General features: G+C 40.1%; 1 long non-coding RNA gene across 1 annotated transcript in view; it reads right to left on the bottom strand.

Moving 5' to 3' along the window:
• Positions 1-771: 771 nt before the first annotated feature.
• LOC116831344 (uncharacterized) overlaps positions 772-20,335 on the bottom strand; it is a 78,348-nt gene continuing 58,784 nt past the window's right edge. Inside the window, exon 4 of the long non-coding RNA XR_004375186.2 lies at positions 772-841. This is a non-coding gene — a long non-coding RNA (uncharacterized LOC116831344). The remainder of the gene's footprint in view (positions 842-20,335) is intronic.

Genomic DNA, 20,335 nt, shown 5'->3' with positions numbered 1-20,335 from the left:
TTGCCTCTCCCTGGCCCAAGTTGTAACTTATCCTGGTTAATAAACGGCCACGTGGTTTGAAATTTCAATTTGTCATGTTTTAATTTTCCTCTCTCACAATCAAATACTTACTCGAACCTGCATCTGTCTCGGACAGTAAGTCATTTCAAGCCCTTTTACCACGTATCGAATTCTTTCTTCATCCCTCAAAACGAACTGGTTCATGTTTCTTTATTCGTAAGTAAACAATAGAGTGTCTAGTTATTGCTTATGTACAAGTGATAATAACTACTGGTATATATGGAACTGCCCTAGGATGCTCAGTAAACTAGAGAGAGACCCCAATAGCTTCACTAAACCTTCCCAACCTCCATCCCCAAGAGTGACAGAGCAGGAAATCAAAACAGAACAGTCTAGGTTTGCTGATATTTGGATTAGGCTCTATGCATCCTAGAATAGTTGGAAATGAATGAAACTAGAGATGAGCCCCAGCATAAGTAATATGGGTCTGATTCAGTGACCAATTAATTAAGTGGGAGTCTTCCTGTTGATTTCAGGGAGCTTTAGATCAGACTCTAATTGTGTTCGTCTCTCTGTTTCACTTTCTAAGCAACAGATTTTTTTCTTGATCTTGAAACAGTACTTTACATTTAACTCTCAATTCCTTGAATGCTATTGGTTTAAGCGGGATGTTTCATATTGCTTTGGGACAAAATAGCTTTCTTGTATTTATCAGATAATGGTAGAGTACTGTCCTGCTTAATGTGCAATGTTATTGGGAGACAAGTTTAATACCTGTGCGCTATGATTCTTTAGTATCCATTTACATAAGCCATCAACATGATGATGTAAGCTTTTATTCCTGGTAAAAGGGACAAATAAATGAATCAGTGTTCGTTACTCATTACACGGGTAATTCCTGAGTAATCATTTGCATAATGACTTTAAATGACCTGATGAGGGAGTGGTACCTCCCACCCTCCTGAGGTCAGTGTGTTTCAGTGGGATTCCCTGCTGACTCAGTGGCAGACCACTTTGCTGCTGCTGTTAGGGCCCAGGGTGACGGAAGGGGGGGGGTACTGGCCTCATGACATAGGCAAATATTGTTAATACTCATTTTACATGCCTAAATGCTCATACTATATTCATTCTATCAATGTATAATTTCCAGGGTTTGGGGAAGGCCATTAGGTTGCACTGTACCTGAGAGAACAGAGGCAAGGCCAAGTCAGGATTCCTGTTAGTATCAAATCCTCCCCTTTTCCCCAGCCTGGTTTTCTATATAAGACATCAACCCTGTAGCCTTGTCTTGCTTCTTCATCTCAGACAGATAAGTAGGACTGGGCAAGTATGAGCAGGAGAAATTCCTGGCAGAAAGCCTAGAAGAGCTGGTTACGTTAGGTATAGATGAATGAGATGCAGAGAAGGGAGGCTAGCAAGGTGCCTGAGGGTTCATTTTAGAAGAGATGGAGATTTGCAGATTGGCCCTTGTGTTGGAGGTGCATGGGGGCTTCATATACCCAGAATGAGTACAATCAGTAAGTCAGAATAATTTACTGATTATGAATATATTAATCCTCAAATTTCTAAGAGTTAAGGTTCCCATGCTTGAAAATTATGACTGTGGTCTGATTTGAAAATGTATAGACATTTAGAAAATGATCATGATCATCTCAGAAAATAATAATATTTTAGAGATGGTCAAACTTTACTTTAAAAATTTAGAATGATTTATCACTAGTTAAGAACATCAAAGGTCTGAGTTATTAAGAATTTGAATCTGATTTCCAGATATTGTGTGTACATTGTGGGTAAATCAGAAGTGACAGGTAATTTGTTTTGGAGCTATGAGTGGTTAGGAATGTTTTTGACTAGCTTTGGGGGGATTAATAGAGGAATGATTTAGATATTAACTGTTTTCATGTTCATAATAAAGATTGCGTGGCTGACAAGTGCATTATAGTGTTTGCATGGCCCACTATAGACTAATTAGAAGTCAGCGTGTTTAAAGCTCAATAAAAAGACTTTCAAAAATCATAAAGGGCAGCACTCATACACATTCAAGTTAAAGAAAAATACATTAAATATCTGTGTATTATGCCTTTTCCAGATAGGCAGCTGCTGTAGCTGGCATAGAGATTTTTTTTTTCTTAATGGCAAACAGGAGTTGAGATTCCATAGCAAATATGAGGCAAAATGGTCCACATAAGATGTACTCCATTAATCTATAAAGCTTGAGAACACCTGGCTGATAACTTCAAAGATTAGGACTTAAGTACCCTAGTGTAATGTACCCCTTATTCTGAAGGTTACTGATTAAATGAGTATCCTCACATAGTTGAAATTGTCTTGAGCTGAGTGGTTTTCTGAGGGTAGTAGTACTGGGGTAAAGCCATGTGTAGACTTTAATGGAGTATTTGATTTGATTTAATTCTTACCTATGAATTTCTAGGCTCTCTGATTTAGAAGGCCAACTCTCTAATGGTCTGAAGAGGCAAAATTCCATTCAGGTTCACGGAGTTCTGTTCATGTGTGTCAGCAGAGAATTTGCCTGGGAATGTTCTGCATAGTGTTGTGTTTGATACTTTTATCTATAATGTTTTAAGGCAATTTTCAGTAAAGGTTAGTATGTCTGATAAGCTTAGTGCCAATTTAACTATTTTTGGTTTGGTTTTGCCTGGTAAGATATTATGTACCTTTCTTTTTGCATAGCAATTACTGTTTAAGGCAAAATCTGAGGTCAGTGAGGTTACACAAAAGCTATGTAAAACCCCTTAATAATTTTCTTCTGAACTAAAAGTTCACATCTCAAGAGTGGCTGAGTTGTTCAGTTTTAATAGATGAACATCAATAATGTATTTGTCTCTAGGTTACTAAACTTATCTTCTGTGCTGCTCTTCATACACAAAGTCATCAACTACAGAGATTTCTAAGAGCAGAGCAGATCAACTCTCTCTCCCACTGCTGAACTCAGTTGTCAGCTAAAGATAGACAAACGCTAAGTTGTACTGGAAAATAATAAGACCATTTGACTTACACCCAGTGAGGATCAAAAGTAAATTGTTTTTAGCTGTTACAACTATGGCCAGAAAAAAAAGAAATCAGGCATTTACAAATCATTTTTTTATTACAAACCAGAAGTAAATAGCCTTGCCAACCTAGAGGCAGTGTTTTGTTGAAGAACGACTGATTAAAGAGCTTTGTGTAGCTTTCAGGTGGTAACTTTATTTTGATTTTTTGCATATTAGTTATTTTGATTTTTACAAGGCATTACTTCATGGAACACTGGGATAGCAACATAAGGGTGGGACATATTAAAGTTCAGTAAGAGTGAAATGCGGTTGTGTTCAGTATGTAATGACAGAACAAAAATGTAAACCCAAAGGAGGGGTAGAAATTAAGATATGCCACAGGGATATTACTAGGAGCAATGAGATAAAACAGAACAAAGGAAACATTTAAGCTGAATATCAGCAACATTTTCCTAACACTGAAATCTGTTAAATTGCAGAAAAGTCTCCATAGAGAAGCGGCTGCAGCTTGACTTTAATTGAATTGGCCAAAGTTCTTGAGAAAATACGGTAGTGTAGATTTCAAGATCCAAGATTTTTTTTTTTTAAAACAACTCTATCTTGGGGCGGGGGGGGGGGGGAGAATAACCCCACAATAGTCTCAGTTTTCAAACTGCATGTCTGCAGCAATAGGAACACATCAGGTTACATGCAAGATTTTGCACTTATGCACACAAATTGTGTGGCTGTGCTTCCCATATGTATATGTAAAATACACAATTTCCACACACAGATGTAGGTTTTGCAAGTAACCCAATGAATGCTTTAGTTTTCTAAATGTGGATTTGAATTGCCAAGAGTGTAGTCTGCTTCATCTCAATAATTACCCGTTTTGTACGTCATAAAGCCTGACTACAATCAAAAATACAGTGGGAATATGAGACTGGGCAGAATCTGTCCTGACATAGCTTGGAAATTCTGTTTAGAAATTGAAATGAATGACTAACTACCATATTAGATATGTTACAGTATTGCCTATATTCACAAGACTTCCCTTGAGATGTGCCCAGAGCTCCCATTAAGTTAATACGGACTTTGCACTATCCAGCATTCTCTCTTTTCTAATTTCTATGGTAGTATTTTCATAAAAAAATAAATACCAAACAAGTGAAGCAGGAGCTGCAGTAAAATCTTTTACAATGAAATCTTTCTAAATGGAATTTTTGTTGTACAAGAGGTGGGTTTTACTGAAGAAATAATTAAAAAGGCCATAAACTGCATGCTAGGTCCAAATGTTCCCTGTAAGAAAAATGAGTTTCGTTCCTGTCCTAGTTAAGGTTCAAGAACATTATAGTTAATGAAAAAGTAATTTCAAGTAAAATTGCTAAAAATGTCAGGAAAAAGGCTAGCATGACATTAGTATCCTCAAGGGAAGAGAGCCCTCCAACATGAGTTGTTTTACTTTGGCTGAGTTACATTGACGCTAAGGGACAGTTTTCTTCTAATTGCACCTAATGAGCTGGTTAGAAAATCGGTTCCCTCACTTTCACATAAATTATCTCTTGTGGAAATAGAAATCTGAAGGGGAAATTATATAAACTAGCTCCTATTTTAAACTATCTGTTGTACATCTACTGAGATACCAGAAAAATAGCATTTTCATTTTGGAAAGGTTTACATTATATGAGAGGCTATTTTTACACTATACAGGTAACTAATGAATAATGCCTGGATGCGCACTAAGGATGAGGTGGAAGAAATGACATATAAATGCCCTGATATACCTAGATAGGAAAGATGGTTTATATGGCCCTGATACTACAATATCTGAGTATTGCAGACATTAACGAATTTTGCCTCAACATCCCTGTGAAGTTATGGGATTTATTTTTATCTCTACCTTGCAAAAGTGATACTAAGACAAACAACTATATCCTCAGCTAGTGCAAATTTGCTTTGCTCTATTGAGGCCAATGGCTCTACTTTGATTTGCATCAGCTGAGGCTCTGGCCCAGCAGGATTAAGGGCCAGATCCACACTAAAGACTCCCATTGATTTCAATGGGCTTTGAAGTAACCCTTATTGACTTTCCTGTAAGACTTTGGGTTACTTTTATCAGAGCCAGGAACTGAGCCCAGATCTTTTGGGTCTTGCATTAGTATCTTAAACCCAAGACACCCTAGCACCCTCCTTTGCATGGCCCACAAAGGTCAGGCACAATTACAGTCTTTGCTGTCAAGGGATGCGCAGCAACCCAAAGGATGTGGGGCAAAGGCCTAGTTCCCCCTGATCACCATGCCCTGAAGTAAAACTACAGCATAGGCGAGGAGCAGGCTACACCCCAAAAGAGGTACAGGAGTGGATACTCTCCTACTGCCCTCCAGGTGAATTCAGACAGCAATCGTTTCTCCTGAGGCCAAAAGTTCATGGGGCAGAGCAGTTTCTTGCCACCTCTTGCTACAGGCTGTGCCCAATAGACATGACCAACCCTTAGCATGTTACATAAATTTAATTCACTGCTTTTGGGTGGGATCTCCATTTGGATCTGGGTCAATGTTACACTGAGCTCTTCTTTCCTTGAAATAAACAGCACTACCTTTAGAATATTATTCTAATGTGACGGGAAGCATCTCTTCTAGGTCCAAGTTAATAGCTTTTTATGAAAAGTATTTAACACAGTAAGCACAGAGACATGAGGAAATCTGGAGCAGCCTGATAACTGGCTACATTTATAAGACAGCAAGCCTGTTGTGACTTAGCAAAATTTGATTGGCACGAAGTCTAATAGCACTATTTGTCTAATACTCTGTGTTAAATTACAGTGAAGCTGTAATGTAATGAGATGCAACATCCACTAAAATATCAAAATTTATGACAAGAGCCTTTATGGCAAAGGTCACTTTAATTCATGACAGGACACTTGCCTATCACTTCTTTAATTCTGATGGTTTTGAGTTGATTCATACATTCAAATTACTTTTTATGTCTGCCCTGTTGATTGCTCTGATTCTTCAAGAAAATGGTGTGAGAATGATAAACCTCAGCTGCAAAACAAACTCAGTTAATGGCAAAAAAAAATTAAATAAAAATCAAATCAAATCCACTAAAGAGCACAGTGCACATTTTGAAAGTGGGAGAGAGTTTAATGCATATTACTAAACTCGATACTAATTCAATAAAAATGAACTAGATTATGATCTGAAGTTGCACTACTGTACCTGGGATTAAAATTATAGTAATTAATCATCATGCATTATGGCATAAATTATGAAGAAACGCTTCCAAACATGAAATCGATGTTGTGTTGAGTCTGCAGACAGCTTGAATGTAACAGCCCGGTTGGACAAGTACTGCCCACCAACTCCACTTCCTACAGGGAAACAGAGGCCCCTGAACACTACACAGGAAACCTCTGCACAGATCTGAATCCCTTGTGCAGAGAATATATAGCTGTAATGGGCTTTGTGAGAAAGGCTACACACACAAGTGCTCTAAACCAGGCCACTTGACTAAGTTCTGTCTCTTCCTCAGAATTTACAAACTCCTTTGTGTAAAGCGCTCATCTGTATACTGAGAAACTTTGCTCAGTGGAGGGTCAGCATTTAATGTGAACTAACTCTTCCCATTCTCAGTTGAGGTTAACTCTGAAACACAACGATGTGAGCTAAACATCAAAATAGTTAACCATTTCACTGCTGATCATTTTAGCAGAATCATTCCACTCCAGACATTGTGGGAAGTGTTTAAATATACAGTGCCTCAGTGATCTAACCCTGTTCAAATAATTTGTTATATCCCCTCCACAATTTTTTTCCGCTCATCTCAAAAATTGACTTGTGATTTTACTCAAACATTACATGGACACTCAGAAACATAGATTCACCATTAGGCAGAAATCAAACTTGGAAAAATCTCACTCCCAAAGACAACTTGTTTTGGAAAATGCAGGGGCAGCTCCAGGCACCAGCACGCCAAATGCGTGCCTGGGGCAGCAAGCCACGGGAGGCGCTCTGCTGGTCGCCGCGAGGGCAGCAGGCAGGTTGCCTTCGGCGGACCTCCAGCAGGCATGCCGCTGAAACTGTGGGACCGGGGACCTCCCGCAGGCAAGACGCCGAAGGCAGCCTGTCTGCCGTGCTTGGGACTGCAAAATACCTAGAGACATCCCTGGGAAAGTGAAACACAAGACATTATACAATAAGTTGGGGTTTTTAGCTTTTACTTTAGTGGCCACCAGGAACATATTACATTTAGTGTTTTGAAATATGCCGTTTTTTTACCAATAACTTGTATCTTATCAAATTTATTACTGCAGTTACTGAATCTAGTAAATTTTAATACATTCTTCCATTGTGCTAATGGAATGACTTTACATAAGAGCTCTATTATAATGAGAAACTCAGCTATTATTTTTTACATTAAATTGTCATAGAATGCGTAGCTGGAAATTATTCTTTACTGTACATATAAAATATAGGGAGTGCAATAATGGATGTGTAGGGACAGTCATCAGCTTCCTTATGAACAACAATTAAAAAAAACCTTTACTAAAGCATTCTAATTTTCTTGTCTGTTTCTGCAGAACTACTTTATTTTAATATTATATTGAAGAGGTCTGGATGAATATTCAGGGAATTGGTGAAAAGCTTTGGAACCTTATATGTCTTGGTGGTGGTTCAAATCCAGTTCAGTAGTCACTGAAAAAAACATTACTATTGCATGGCTGTTCTGTGGGCTACATGAAATAAGTTGGTGGTTTCAGTCTAATTCTGAGCGGATGGGTGTTTATAATAACATAGCTACCACTACAGTGGCAGTGTTTGGTGTTCTTGTTAGCAAGAGAAGATATATAGAGATTGGAATTCCTGTCTTACTTCTTAAGCTGGCTATGCAAATTGGTGTGGAAATGTGGGGGAACTTGTGTAGCTGTGTCATTGTTTCTGTCCTACAGATAAATAGAGGGGGAAAAGCAGAAGCCAATCACTCTGTCACCATTCATCAGCACATAGACATATGAAGTATTCCACAATATGGAGCTATTCAGCCTGTGGAGCCTTCAGGTTAGGTTATCTGCAGGAGGGAACTTGCAACTTATTTGAATTGCAGATGTTAAATCAGTGGCGCTTACGAATTCTAACCGCTCCAATCAAAGGCTTAAGATGTCCTCAACTAGATGCTACTGTTGGTATAATCTATTAGAACTCTGTACTACCTTAAATCATTTTTTTCATTTAGTAAGTTAGTATACATCTAAAGCTATATATTTCATTGCTGGATGCCAGGTGAGAAGCCTCATACAGATATGCCAAATCAAGAAAAATTGACCTCAAAGAATAAATGCAGTCATTAAACATCATAATAGATTCTTCTACAGAGCTATTATATCCTTGTCTCCAACCAAGAGTGCCCTTCTTAAGAAGATAAAGAATTTACAGGTATAAGATACAAGATATTTATGGAAAATTGAAGACTTGAGAGGCTATATTGATTACAGTGTTGGAGAAAGAGCAGACAGCATGTATATTCAGTAGCCAAAGAATCCACTGGCACAACAGATGTTGTTGAGTCGGACAGCATTTGAAAAGTACTGCATTAACAGGCTTGTTACTGTTGTACTGAGGTCTTGTACTGTTTCAAGCAGAGTTATTCAGTAATATTCCCCAGAGCAGCATAAGCGGGCAGAACTCCACTGATTTAAACTAGTGGTGAGTGTTACACTGTACTTCAAAGCAACACCCTGAAACCCCCATATTAACCACAGCTATATAATGATATGTTTCATACAAGGTATGCCTTACAAGGTATCATTTTAAAAGTTTTGCTCTGTTGAACATTAATATCCTGTTGGATTGTATGTGTTATCATTGTATGGGAAGTTATGAAGTCTACCCACTTTCTTTTGTAGAAGAGGCAGTCTAGGTAATAAACTTACACTGGTCAGGCTTGTGACCAGGGCACAACTGTGCAGCCCTGGGGTCCTAGGCTAGGGTGCTGGGGAAATTGGCTAGACCCTCTCCATTGTTGGCTCATGAGTAGCTAGGAGAAGCAGTCATGTAACTCAACTGGGTGTGTCCCTGCCTGTGGATGTCTGTGTAAGTGCAGTACCTACCAGAGGTTTGCAGCTTGTCACAACATCACAGTGTGAGAAGGAGCACAGGCTGGTAAGACAGAGGGCTCAGGGGTACCCCAGGAAATCCATGACGGTGAGATTGGGGCATGTCTTATTTGGCACCAGGAAGTAATCACATATGGGGATACATGCTTCATCTCATAGATTGCAAGGAGATGAACCTCTGTTCAGGGGATGTGATCAGTGTCACCATGAATAATGATTCTGACCTCATAACACTGGAAATCTGGAGTTGGTCCTGATTTGCATGCTGTAACTGGTTTTAGAATCTAGTTTTACAGCTAGGGAATGAGTCTGGCCCATCTGCTGCAGAATGAAAGTTTGCAAGAACTTTTTTCATTGATTAGGATATGTAGGTGAATGAATTGCATACACAGGGATGGATTTAAGCAGCAGACCTCAACTTATTATTTTAAGAAAAGGAAGGGGTGTTGTATGCTCACCACCCTCACTCCCCCCACTTTCACATGCCAGGAATTTAATTGGGTCCATCATGTAACCAAAAAACTCTGACAACTTCACAATTTACATTTTTCATAGCCCTCCAACAAACTCACCTCATGTGCATGTCTGACCAAACCAGTCTTGTTTGCGGCCTCAATTCCACACCCCAATGAATTCTAATTCTCAAGTATATTCCAGTGCAAGTCCCAAGATAATTTTCACCAGGACAACTGCTGGGTGTCGATGGACCATCAGTGAGTGCAGAAGCAGCACCAGCTGATCCTACAACACACCCCCTTCCACCACACCTTCAAAGGCAGATGGCTTCAGCCCTGAAACTCAGTTGTGATCCACCTGGCTGCCCGTTTTTGGGCCTAGGCATAACAGAAAGTGTCCACAGATACAGACACTGCCCTTCCTAGGTCTTCTGCAATCACAACTTACATGGTTAGTTCGACATGCCCAGCAATCCATCTGTAGGGCAGCTAGCCCTGTGTATGAACAGAGTCCAGATGCTGGTTCTGGTTGGCTAAAAAGGGCTTTGATGGAACAAATATTGTTCATCTGCATATGACTTTGGCTCCCCGCCCCCCCATCCTGCTAGATCAGCTTTTGAATATCTCAATTTCAGTGGCATTGCTCTTTGCATACACTACTGTCCCCTGATACTTGTGGCAGAAGCTCAAGAGCCCTAAAAGCACACCAGACACACACACACCCATGACAAAGTGGTGGTGGGGACAGGGAAGGGAGCATGAGAGCCAATCAGCTTACCCATTTCTCCCACCCCACACCCATCCAGGCCAATAGGAAGTAGAGGACCTCAGGAGAAAGAGGAGCCCAGCTCTTGCCTTAACAAGCATGCACTGTCCACCTCCTACTTCTCTGACAGACACCATGTCTCATCATTACTGGTCCAATCAACAACTCCTCCCTTCAAGGAAAAGATTTAATATACTTCTACCACACAAAGAGAGTCACAGAACCCCTTTCTCTTTCTAAGTGCCTATCAAATAAATGAATTTATGATTATATCCATTTATACTCCAGTCTATTTCTTTACAGCTACTCCACATTTAATATGGATTTTTAAAAAAAATTAAGCACACATCACGTGTACCGCTTACTCCTAACAAATAATAAACCATCTAAGTTGCCTCATATAGCTGAACTTGGTGCTCAAATTTCTGAGGATCACAATTCTGAAAGGGTTCATTTATCAGAGCTGCTTGAATGCTTTATTGATCTCTGTACAGTAGACATACAAAGAAAATGAAATATTAGCCATTCAGAAGCTGGAATTGATTATCTTGAAGCATAGTTATGCTTTTAAAAAGAGAGAGAATTTGGAAAAAACATACTTTGACTTCTGTTTTTTAATTGCAGAGGGGCATTTAACTAATGAGAGAAGTTGCTTTAAAAGTTAACACATTTTCATTCTAGTACTGCTAATAAAATAGTATTATTCACAGAATCAGATGTCCCTTTCCAGGACAGTACATCTATGGTATTAATTATTGAAGATTGTAGGTATTGGTTACACAACAGGTCTAACAGTTCAGGAGAAAATACACACACACACACACACACACACACACACACACACTCTTCACATTACCTAAGAAACAGGGACAAGAAGAAAGTCCACTTTCTGGAAGTTCCTTGCTAGTTCACCTCACTCCAACTCTCACCACAGACCAATCCTTGTCCCCAACTCGAGTGGGGAGATGAGCACACAATACGTAGGGATTCCCATATTCTCTACAGCACCTGAGTGTAGCCCTACACTGGAGAGAGGGGTAGCTCCTGCTAGAGTGGTATAATCCCACAAGATCAATGACTTCAAGTCATCAAAAGCAGTGTAGAAAGACTTGTGCCCCAGGTACTTGGGGAACAGGAGATAGGATTTGTTCCTCCTTCACTCAGTCATTTTTGCAGGGTATGCATGTGTCTGTGAGGGTGGGAGATGGAGAAGGCTCCCATTCTAGTCTCTAAAACAGGGCCACTGAGAAATTACAACTTCAGGCTTCACAGTCTTGCAAAATTCTCCCTGGCTGATTGAAGTTTGGTCAGCTGTAGAATTAGCTTCGCATCCGCCAACACTGAAGCATTAGAAAATACACATGGCTCATCTCCTTGTGGCATTTTGCTGTGTTTATATACGGCAATCAAGCTATTTTTAAAAGTCCTTTAAATCCACTCCCTCAAAGCAGTTTGTAGTAGCGATACTTTACTAAACACAAGCAATTTGCTGGATTGGGGACCTTGTGGGGAAGAGAGCTGACCCAGTTTCCAACACTGTTATCATTGTCTTTCTGCACTATACGTCACGTTTCACTGAGTGGACAGGAGGGAGACATTCCTGTGTATGTTCAGTTTAGGGATCTCCTGTACCCAAAGATAAGAAAGAAATCAAGGCTTCTATGATATACCAAAATAAAACTCAGATATTGTAGCTGACTACATGAAAGAATTCTTTATTTTTATTTCAAAGGTAGGTAAATTTATTTTCATTGCCACTGGGTATCTAAAAGGACATGTGGTGCATCCAAATGCCAATGCAATCTGCCATGGCTCTTATCAGAGACACACGAGCTGTCTCCTCCTGGAATGGCATGTGCTAAAGGGAAGCAAACATTTTCTAACTCATATTCTTTCCTATTCTGAATACAGCACACCAGTTTAGTACATCTAATAAGAGTTCACTTAACTAGCCCATGGTAATTCTTCTGTGCCATTTAATACCTATTTTGTGCAGTTGAATAGGATGGTAAAAGCTTAGTAAAAGAAGATTGCAAAGAGGTTAATTTACTATGTGCACAGCTCTGAACATTTTTAATAAATAACTACCAGATCAGGAAAATACAAGAATTAAAGTGAATATATACTTTTTAGGCCATGCTGATTGAATTTATTTTTCAGTTTCCCCCAGGAGTAGAATAGTTTCGTGTCCTCTTGCCTTCAGCTAGAAGGTAAACAGAATTTGAAAAAAGTCTTTGTACAAGACCATTTTCCCTAGCGCATTTCCCTCTGTTTAAAATGGTGGCATATGAATCCTTGTTAAAAGAGCAAAGGGTCTAGGGAAAAACAGCTGAATGACAGGCCAGACCCAAGTTACTAGGCATCAATTTTAGCACTACATCCTTGTGTCTGGTTTGTGGACATGCCAGTGTCATAACCTGCAAATAACTAACTATCTGTCTGAAAGTGCTACCCAAACCTGTACCCCAAACAGGTCAAAGGCACAAAATATACTTCAGAACCTTATAACACTGACCAGAAATGATCATGTTCTACAATGAACATCAATGGGGCAAGGCACTCTCCTTACTCACGTTCTACCAGTGAAATCTCCATGTGGAGAAAAATAAACTACTAAAATGAATTCACTTCTCAGAATCCTTTTCATTATGAATTCCTTCCCTATCTATATTCCTCACTTTTATTTTACCCCAAAAATCTAAAACCAGAATCTCCTTACACAGATTAGTGCTCCTTATCAAAACAGGTGGTTTTAAATTTACTAATTTTAAACTTTGCCATCAGGCAATAATTCTTAGCCAAGCAATGCAGTGACTCATTCCCTCATGCTGTAGAGTCCTGGCTTGGCTCCAGCTGGAAGCAGAATTGGTTGCTCCTTTACCCTTTCTTCAATTGACTGCACTTGGATTACTACTAATTCCCTAAAGAACAATCACCAACTACTGTGGAAGCCAGAAATACTTAGTGTATGATGTCTACTAAATTCAAAAATATCCCCTTCTATATGCCAAGACCTCTACCTGGGGTACCTCAAAACTCTGTATAGCAGACAAACCCATCATTTAGCCAGACTGGATGAAGGAAGGGATTTTGACCATGAGTCAATTAATTGAAATGATACCTTCCTCCCTTTTATGATATTTGAAGAACATGCCACCTCCCAGCTGTTTATTCCTGACCCATCCGAGTTGCTTTATTTTCTCCAAATATTACACACGATGCCAAGACCAATGGCAACACTATAGACATACTTGGCCAGCAAATTTGAATTAAACAGAGTGCCTAAAAAAGGAATGAGAGGAGGAACTAGACCAATTGTTCTGTGTTAACCAATGGAAACAAATTTTAGCTAGCACTCTGAACTGTTCCTTGGACCTTTTATTAAGGTTAATCCAGCAGAAAAATCATATGGCCGCCTCTCTGACTACTCAAAACCGGTGCCACTAAGTCAGACTAATGTTGGTCCAACATTAACCCATATGCTCTGGGAATGCTCCTACACCCATATATTTTGGGTAGAACTAAATTGCAGAGTTAATATTTTTCTTATAAAATTGTTACAAACTAAATATCTATTTTCAAACCCAATTGACGTTAATTGGACTCTGAATAAAGCTAAAAAAAAAAAGCTTTGGCTAAGCAGAGCACTAATAATTACTAGAAGACTAGTACTACAAAAATGGAAATCCAAAAATGAACAATTCAAGACTTGAGCATAAACATCATAAACTTGACCACCCTAGGAACAACTCTATATTGTAAAAGAAAAATGTTAGATATCGAATACTTTCCTGGAAGCGTCTGAATTATCCTATTAAATGTATGAGCCCCCATCACTTCCCCTCCTTTCTACCCACTTCCTTTCCTTCCCATCTCTATCCCTTTCCTCTGAACTTAGTTTTAACTTACTTAATATTTTTCTTTAACTAGTTGGATTTATTAGAAACAAATTTTGTTTTTAAATTGTGTAGTACAAGTAAGTCAATATATAGAATAAAATGTTTCAAGTATAGCTAAAGTTAGGTAGCAAATGGTATATTATAAGGATATTATGTATAGTCAATTTTGTTTTAAATTAACACAAGTTAATAGAAAAAAATCTCAGGCATTCTACTTCTGGGACATTTCTACATGATCCCTTAAACTTTGCTTTAAATACACATAATGAATGTTATCTTGTAAACCTTATTCACCAAATGTGTGCATTGACTTTCATGGGATCATTTTGCAAGAAATGTCTACAGGAGCTGGTCTCTAGTTAAAGAGGTCCTATTTACCTTACTGTCAGTATTTCCTACTGTATACTTTTTCAAAGAGCTGAATAATTTTATGCCAAATATACCGATTGTGATTTATCAAATGTCATGCTTCAGGGTTTAAACTGACGTTTTGAAGGAATCAGGAAGGATTTTCCCACCATGTACAGCATTACATAACTTTATTAGATGAATTTGGTTTTGCTATTTTAATTTCTTTAGCTTTCTCTGAAGCATTTAGTTTGGGCCACAGCAAGACTGATGCACCAACTATCCGAATCATGATTGCAAATCTAGCAACATTATATGCACTGAAAAAGACACACATGAAATCCATATAACTGATGGTGCAACACTTTATATGATCATAAATGAAAAATAAGAAGCTGAAGCAATGCCTGTCTGCACACATTACTTTCCTCCATCCCATATTCAACTGCTGAATATGCCTTTTACAGCCTTAAACTGATGCTCCACAGGACAGCCCCTCAAGAGTGATAAAAGTGACCTGAAAGCTGAGAATCAGCAGTGGTATAAAATCTTCCAGAGGAAGTTTTCCATCAGAAAACACTGATTTGAATGAAATGTCCTCAGGAACATATACCTTCTAATAAAAAATGTTCACAGGAAATTATTGAATTGTTTCATTTTCATAAGGTCAAAAGATTACAATATAACAAAAGTCAAAACAATAAAAAAAAGGAATTTTTCAGACTATTTCATTTCTGTAAAAATTCTGAGATTTTGACTTCATCCTGATTTGGATGAAACCATATTTCAAAACCTTGGAATTTCTATCCCGGGGAAATTCCATTTTTCAACCTGCTCTACTGAGAGCTCGGTCTGGTATGCATGAAAGAGGTTGTGGCAGGGAAATAATGAGGTGAGGGGTGGCAGGACTGAAGTTCAGAGAACTTCACTAATCTCTGATAAACACAATCCTCTCCAGAGGACTTTTCTAGCTGATAAAACAGAGCAGTTCTGTGAATTCTCTAATTTGCATCAAGGATCTGTTCAAGCCCCAAGTTTCCCCCAGGTATGGGAGAAATGGCAAAAGTGTTTTACAGCTACCTTTGCCTCCTCCACTAACTGCGCGGAGCATAAGTTTAGCATCACTGAAGACTGCCCCCTAAGCATCTAGTGCCAATAGAATTCTAAGCAAGGGAATACATTACTGCAAAACATCTGCAAGGAGTTAAAAAAAAAAACACAAAGCCAAAAAAACACAAGCTCAGCCTTGTTACAAGAGATTCTCAGGGAAAGGAAGAACAAAGAACTAGAATTATGAGTCAATACAGAAGTCAATAGTACATGTATATCTCCAGGGAGTTACTGCAATACATTAGGTGGGGCTTTTTAATTTTTTTTAAAAAATGACTAGGATTTATGTTGTGTAACCAGAAACAAACAGTGACATTAAATGATTCTGTGCAAGTTAACATAAATATTTTTAAAGGAATCTGGAAAGAACATTGTTTACTATTACCCTGTTCAGGGTGCAAAAATGTCTGCATTAGTCAAATTGCAGGACTGATTTCTGGCACCAGGGAACACAAAGTTATAAGAGTTGTAGGAATCATATTCCTGTAATGAAACATGTATAAACAAACATCACCAAAACTGCAAGGAAAGTGTCTAGTCCAGCTTTCACTACAGAGTATCAGACTCTGTAATGAGATATTCACGGACTCTTTTTAGAGCTTGAAAGTTCATATATTATGTACAGTACAAGTGAAGAATGCTGTTGACAAACCATGAACACCAAATGGTAGCATTGCAAATGAAGAGCATGCATATGTTACTCATTCACAGAATTATTTTTGGCAGTCAAGCAGGCTAGCAGTTGTTGCTTGGGAGAGGTCCAGAACAACAGCATCGTGTCTTAACTGGTACAGACCGTGGAGGAAGTTAAGTAATTGCCCCAGTTATCAAAAACTCAGAGGAATACTTCATGCAAGGAGATTTTTGTTTCATGAATTGCTTTGAAGATTAGAAATATGAAAACAGGGTCAACTTTACAATTTGCAGGGATCCAAGCAGAGATGGGGTATGCAGGGAATTTGTGGACTAGCAAGAAAATAGCAAACCTGAGTAGTAGCCTCAAGAAATTGCTTGCATTTCAACCATCTGTTATGTACAGGTGTGGATACATTACCTGCAATTGATCCTCCCTCGTAGGCCACCATGGTTCACTGAGCTTCTGTGTTACAATTTTTATCCTTCCCATTTCATTAGCCACAGGTTAAGAATCATGATCTTCTGTCATTGGAGTGAAAAATTTCTTTCGCTCTAGCACATTCTTCACAAAACCTCGGCCAGAGAACCTCTGCTCAATTGCAGATTTCAATGTTTCCTGCTGCAAAGAGCTGTTGTTGAGTAGATTGAGTATCTGGAACAACCTTTACAGCTTCATAGAAATACAGCCAAAGGCAAAACAATACCAGCGTCACTAATTGTCAGGCAAGAGTGTTGAAAGCACGGGGGAAGGCTGCACTACTACAGGTGAATAGGGCCCATGTCCCAAGCAGGAAGTGAAAGCCAGCAGACAATTCCAGTGGCTATTAAGGACAGGTCCTAAAACAATCAATTGTCTGATTTATACTCATAGAACTTGTCACCTCAACTCACCAGTTGTCCCACCTCTAACCCCCTTTGACATGAGAGCCATTATCTTATCAAGCCACTAACCAACTGTATCAATAACTCATCTTATTTATCTTTTCCACTCTGACATCAGTCCTGGTTTTGGCATGGAGATGGAGCTAGTGGCAGATATCTTCAGGACTGGCAGAAGTCAAAATATCTATGTGAGAGATCTTAGAGCTATCTGCTGTGGACATTCTTGCAGGAATTAGCAAGGCTGGAGAGAGTCAGGTGCAGCTTGCTCCTTGCTCACTGTCAGAGAGATCACACTGGTGGTGACAGGAAACTCCTTCTTTTTCTTGGAGGTTTCTGCAGGTCTCAAATTGATCAGGTTATTTAATGTATAATTCAAGGCTGCTGATGTTATGTGATGATACAGGCTACAGTGCCATCAATATGATGACAATACTCCGCATATTGTTCCTCTAGCATGGACAGTGTGACCATCCTGCTCTCCAACAACCTGGAGTAAATAAGGACCTGCTCATTCTCAGCTTTGATAAGAGCAGAAGATGGAAGCATCTAGAGGAAGTAGTAGCAAATTTCACTTCACCTAACATTAATAGGTGTGCCCTGCAATTGTTAAGGTGGTCCAAATTGCAGAATCCTTATTATGGACTTGTAACAGGGTTCGCTCATCTCTCATGAGCGTCCCCTTGGCCAAGTGTGTGTGCCTGTACTCTGTTTGTCCCTGCTCCAGGATGGAGCAGTGCCCCCGGGCTCCCTCCCTGGTGACAATATCTTCACCCTCTTGGGCTTTTTGGCTGTAGCTCTCCAGCTGGACCACTATAGTTCAGTTCACTCTCTGCCTCAATGTCCAGACCACTTTCCCCTAGTGTATAATGGATGGTGGGAGGGGGGATCCAGGCCCATCCCCTATTCCAGGTCCCAGCCTAGGGACGCTGTGGATAGTAGCCATCTGCTATGCCCCTTGAACTATGTCACATGGCTTCTCTAATTCCCTTAGCCACTTCCCCATGGCCCCCCTGCCATCTGTTCCCTTACCTCAGGGCCTTGTCCTAATGGAGTCCTAGCAACCAGCTGAGGAGTCCTTCTCACTCTCCCTGCCCTCTGGAAGCACTCCCTAGTCTGAGGTTCTGCAGCTCCACCAGCCATCCACACTCCCCTGCACCAGCAGGGAACTGTACTCCTTCTGGTCCTGAAACTCTTCTTATACCAGGCTGTTGGGCCCTGATTGGCTGTGTCCCACACAGCAACTCTAGGCAGCTTGGAGGACCTTTCTGGGGGCAGCGTGTGGCAGGGGCATCAGGCCTCCAGCAGGGGGCCTGAAAGGGTCTGGTATACCCTATCACAGGACTCCATTACTGATGGATGCCCAAATAGCAGCAATGGCTAGAAATATCTTTTGACTTCAGCTGGTCAGAAGACTACTCTCTCTCTCTCTCTTTTTCAGTTATAAATTTAGGCACAAATAGGCATGCTTCTTTCATATTAAGACTGACTTACTGCTGTACTCTGGGTGAGATTTAGGGCCCACTGAAAGCAATGGCAAAAATTCCATTGACCTAGGGTCAGACTCTCTCTTATTATACCTTGCCCTGAGCTAGAAGACCACTGGCAAACTACAGGTGGTTCAGCAACATATCTACTAGGTGTTGTAACTAATGAAGGGAAAGAATTCTATGGTCTGTGTAAGGAAGGTCAGACTGATCTGAGTTGTCTTTTCTGGACTTACAATCTTGGAATTTCACACTACATTGGCTACCCCTCCAATTCCCAATGCTGTTTAAGGACCTAGCAATAATCTTCAAACACCTATACAGACTAAAATCCAGTTATCTCAAAAGAGATAAGATATCCTAGAGAGCTGTGGAGAGAGCTTTCTTCACAACAGCTGCATTCTCTAAGTCTGAATCAACATCTGGCAACAGGTTAAGCTTCAACCTAGTTTGTCTGATTTAATCAGTCATATTAAAGTAGTGATGTATTGTGATATAAACAAAAGGTTTCCCAAAAGGAAATGTGTATCAGTCAACCCCTGTTAACTTCTGTAAGTAGGCTTGCAGGCATGCCACCTGAACAGAATTGTTAGAATTCATGGTGCCGATAGTGCTCACAGTCACTGAACATTTTGCATAGAAAGTGTTTGTGAAAGGCACCAGACTGACAGCGCTACAAAATTCAGGGGGATTTTCAACTTCCATCAATGATTGTGTATGTAAAATTTGGGGCAGCATATGTCAGCCTGCACAAAATGCTATTTATGCTTCCTCATTGAACATTTGGCTCTAAATGTTGTTGTATTCACAGACCAAGCTCAGCACATACTTTGCCAGCTTAAGGGTTTTCAAACTATGCCACCAAAAGTGTCCAAGTCTGTTAGAAGGTCTGGCCATCTCTAGGTGTCAGAGGAAAATTCAATCTCCATTCTCACTTCATGGAGAAGTCACATCCCTCAAAGCCAGGGAAAATAAGTTCCATGTGGGGAAGAACTACCTGGGGGGTTGGAAATGAATCTTTCCCCTCTAGGTGGAGGAAGCACATGGAGAAGTCTTGCACCACCTGGCAGCTGCTAACAGTGGTAGCAATGGCTGTGGCTTGCTATGTTCTCAGGTATAGGTCGTTCAGTTTGTGGATGGAATCCACAGTTGATATTCCATCCCCAGCTTGATTTCATAATATCCCTCCTCATTGCTACAGCGAGAAGTGCCTCAACAGAATTCCAAGGCACACAGGCAGAGGCAGATGTAGGGTTTGTGGGGCCCTGGGGCCACAGCAAGTGGGGGCCCCTCCCCACTCCTTCTGCCTGCAGTCCCTGCTGGTGCTCCTACTGAGGAAATGGGGTTGGGGTTTGGGGGCTTGCCCTGCTCTGCACACCCAATACTCCTGCTAAGTAGAAGGACTGGGGCAGAGAGGTGCCCATTTTTCCAGGGCAACCCAATTATCCAGGCCCCCTGGGCACAGGCCATTGGCCCAATGGCTAATCCACCACTGCACATAGGTGCCAAATGGAGCTGGACTACAAATGGAATAAATTTACCGTCGATTTGTTTTGCCTAAAATGTGTGACTTTTTTCAACCAGCTCTACTGTCAGTGTCCCCCCAGCAGAGTTTCTGTGCAACTTGCCATCTCATTTAGTGGGATCTTGAAA

This window comes from Chelonoidis abingdonii, chromosome 10 (genome assembly GCF_003597395.2).
Source record: "Chelonoidis abingdonii isolate Lonesome George chromosome 10, CheloAbing_2.0, whole genome shotgun sequence".
Taxonomy (NCBI): domain Eukaryota; kingdom Metazoa; phylum Chordata; order Testudines; family Testudinidae; genus Chelonoidis; species Chelonoidis abingdonii.
The sequence above is the reverse complement of the archived record's forward strand: the minus strand, read 5'-3'. Positions and strand labels throughout refer to the sequence as shown.